The 3,780-nt window shown below is 50.1% G+C and overlaps 1 pseudogene; it reads left to right on the top strand.

Annotated features, from left to right (window-relative positions):
• Positions 1-563: 563 nt before the first annotated feature.
• Positions 564-1,780, top strand: LOC125938070 (tubulin alpha-1A chain-like; annotated as a pseudogene).
• Positions 1,781-3,780: the final 2,000 nt, after the last annotated feature.

Here is a 3,780-nt window from a genome sequence, read left to right as displayed (position 1 = left end):
ATCTCGGCATGGTTTGTACGTGGCCTCAGCAATGCTTTTCAGCAATGCCCTCCGGGCAGCTCCTGCTCGCCTTCTCTGTCCTGAAAGCTCCATAACCAAAAGAGATGAAGTTTTTTAATAATTCATCTCTCATGATCCTTCTTCTGTATTACATATTTTCCTGGTTTCAAAAAGACTGCCCTGAAAGTAGGACTCATTTAAAAAAAGCCTGTTCCTAATGACTCAGGGTCCTTATCATAACCATGATTACTGTATAAAGTAAAAGACACTGAATATTTATTTTCTAGGCCTTAGCTTTCAAACGCGAAAAATGACAGGGTTAGACTAGATGACCTGCAAGTCCTTTTGGGCCTATTTAAAGAATTCAAGTTAAATATTTTACACCGGCAGCTTCTCTTACACCGACCGCCTAAGAGTCGTGCTCTGAGACGCGACAACCCGTCCTCTTCCTGTCCGCCATCTGCTCGGCAGCCGTGCGTGGATGCACCTCCATCCTCGCTGGCCAGGCTGGTGTCCGGATCGGCAACGCCTGCTGGGAGCTCTGCTGCCTGAAACACGGCAGCCGGCCTGACGGCCAGATGCCCAGTGACAAGACCACTGGGGGAGGAGCTGACTCCTTCGATGCCTTCTTCAGCGAGACAGGTGCTGGCGAGCATGTGCCCAGGCCGGTGTTCGCAGACCTGGGACCCATGGGCACTGATGAGGCTCACGCTGGCACCCGCCGCCAGCCCTTCACCATCGAGCAGCCCCTCGCGGGCAAGGGAGATGTTGCCAATAACCACGCCTGAGGGCGCTACACCGTTGGCAAGATCATCATTGACCTTGTCTTGGGCCGAGTCTGGAAACTGGCCAACCAGTGCACAGGTCTTCAGGGTCTCTTGGTTTTCCACTTGGGAGCGGAAGTTGCTGCCGGGTTCACCTCCCTGCTCCCTCCAACATCGATTGATTATGGCAAGCAGTCCAAGCTGGAGCTCTCCATTTACCCAGGCCCCAGGTTTCCAGGGCTGTAGCTGAGCCTTCCAACCCCATCCTCACTACCACATCACCCTGGAACACTCTGTGCCTTCACGGTTGACAATGAGGCCATCTATGACATGTCACAGAAACCTCGGAACTGAACACCCAACCTACACTAACTGATATGGAGGACACGATTTGACCTCACCGCCTCCCTCACATTCGATGCAGCCCCGAATGTTGATCTGACAGAATTCCAGGCCGACCTCGTACCCTACTGCCACGCCCCTCTCGCTCTGGCCACTTATGCTCCTGTCACCTCTGCTGAGAAAGCCTGCCTTGAACAGCTTTCTGTAGGAGAGATCACCGACGCATGCTCTGAGCCAGCCAACCAGATGGTGAAATGTGACCCTCGCCATGGCTTCCTGCCCGGGGTACCATGGCAACACGGTTCCCAAAGATGTCAATGCCGCCACTGCCACCGTCAGGAGGAAGCATACCATCCTGTTTGTGGACTGGTGCCCCGCTGGCTTCAAAGTCGGCATTAATTACCCGCCTCCCCCTGCGGTACCTGGTGGAGACCTGGCCAAAGCAGAGTGAGCTGCGTGCACGTTGAGCAACACCCCAGCCATTGCTGGGGTGCCTGGGCTCGCCCGGACCACAAGGTTGACCTGACGTATGACAAGCGTGCCTTTGTTCACCGGTATGTGGGTGAGGGCATGGCTCCCCTTGACAGAGACTGTAAGGAGGTCGGTGCGGATTCTGTTGAAGGAGAGGATGAGGAACGAGAGGAACAGTAAACTCTGATCTGTGCCCTGAAGTCAACGTGCATGTAGCAGCATATCCTCATACAATTACTGATCTTTGCTTTAAAACACAGCACTTTGTTACAGACCCAAGCTGTCCATTTCTCTGACAGGTCTGAACAAAGAGTATCCCCTGTCTTAAATGAAAAAAACAAAAAAAAAAAACTTTTTAAGTATTTCAAGAACACTATTTAAAGTGAAATACAGAGATCTTTAAAATTAAACTACTCAAAATGATGCTTTTCCCTTCAACATGAATACACATACAACTGGGTTACGTGAGGAATGTGGGTGTCTGCTTTAAACTGCTACGTGGATGAAGGGCAGAACTCCTAACCAGGATTTATTTTTATCAGTGGTTCCTCTTTAGGATAATGTGTCTTCTAGATTCACACAGCTGACATAAAACCACAAAACTAGACCTGGTTTTTATTGTAGCACAAGTGTAAGGCAGTAAAATAAGACTGCCAAAGTTAGCAAAATAAAACACAATTCGAAGGGCCAACTTGAAGTTTCGTATGCCAAAAACAGAAGAATGAATCATGCATGGCCAAATGAAGACAGTTAGACTAAATAGCAACCAACAGACAGAAAAAGTTTACAAATACGGGATTCATAACATCTGAGATGGAGAAGACAGGAAAGCTTCTTGGCCAGGTCCCAACGAGGCGCCGTCTATGGGGCACGAAAGGTGCCTCTGACCAGATCTCTGCCAGCTTCCTCTCTTTCCCCTCCCAACTGGTCCTTCCTGCAAATTAATAGCGCAACAAAGAGGGAAAGCCAAGTGGGGATGGACTAAGCCTCTCCAGCAGTGAGGCACTTTACATATGCCCGGATTTAACTTTCAAAATAGCCCCATGGTGGCGGTTGACTTAGCTTCGCAGGAGAAACAGCAGCTCACAAGATCACATATGCTAAGGTCCTGAGGTCGAATGACCAGCGAGTGGAAAAAGTGGCATTTTACCCAGTTCTTTGCCGCGTTGGAGCCCCTGGGCTGATCTTCCTGCCATGACCTTCCCTCTCACCCAGCTGCCTGTACACACTACTGCAAAGTTCCCCTCATAACACAGGCACCATTCACAGCAAAAAGTTCGAACGGTACCCCATCACCTAAGATCAACTTCAAATTCATTCCCTGGCATTCAAGATCCTCCACGATCTAAAAATCTAGGCCTCTCCCCCACTCCACAATACCAACCGCTCCCCCGCCCTGTGACTCTATTTCTCATCTGTGCCCTCTTCTTCCCCCCATACTGGATGCAGCCCCCCACCCCCCGCTTCTGGTTAAGGTTTCACCCTCCCTCTTGTGAGTCAGGTAAGGTAACTCCGTGTCTACCCTAGCGAGTGATCTAGGCCTGAGGAGCCTAGGCCAAGGTCTCCCAGGGGTGGTACAATTCATATTTGGGCCAAGGGGAGGATGATTTTTTATGTTCTTTGAGACTTTCCTGCACATCAGAAGTTTAACACGCCTGCATCATTACAGATGAGGAATCACAGCCCAGAGTGATTCATCTGCCTGCGGTCAAAGATCAAGAAAGTGAGCGCTGAAGCCAGGACTGTACCCCAGGGCTTTCTGATGGCAAAGCCTGGCCTTTCTAGCACCCCCAGGTGGCTCCTGGTTCTTGCTCAAAAATTCATCTACTGAATATCCAGTACAAATCACTCTACAAGGAGACGAACACCAGCAAGGAAGAGTCACTGTCCTCCAAGGCTAATGGGAAAAAGATACGGTGTGATCAAGAGAATGCACTAGTAAAACAGAAGCAGCACAGTGGGCCGGTAGGCAGGTGCCGGCAGGGAGGGCACAAGACAGAGGCGGCCGGGCATAGGGCGTTTCGAGCTTCAGTGAGTGGTCTGTAGCTTTCGTTTTCCTCTTGAATATGCTCTCGTGCAGCTGGTTTTTATTTTTGTGTTTGATAACACTATGGAGGGCCTCAAGGACAGAGAGAATGCTTGACTTTCCTTTTTTTAATACCCTAGTCACTTCGGTTGTGGATTCCAGTAAACACAGAACACA

The sequence above is a fragment of the Panthera uncia genome (genome assembly GCF_023721935.1).
Source record: "Panthera uncia isolate 11264 chromosome B2 unlocalized genomic scaffold, Puncia_PCG_1.0 HiC_scaffold_24, whole genome shotgun sequence".
Classification (NCBI taxonomy): Eukaryota; Metazoa; Chordata; class Mammalia; order Carnivora; family Felidae; genus Panthera; species Panthera uncia.
This window is presented reverse-complemented; position numbering and strand designations above follow the sequence as displayed.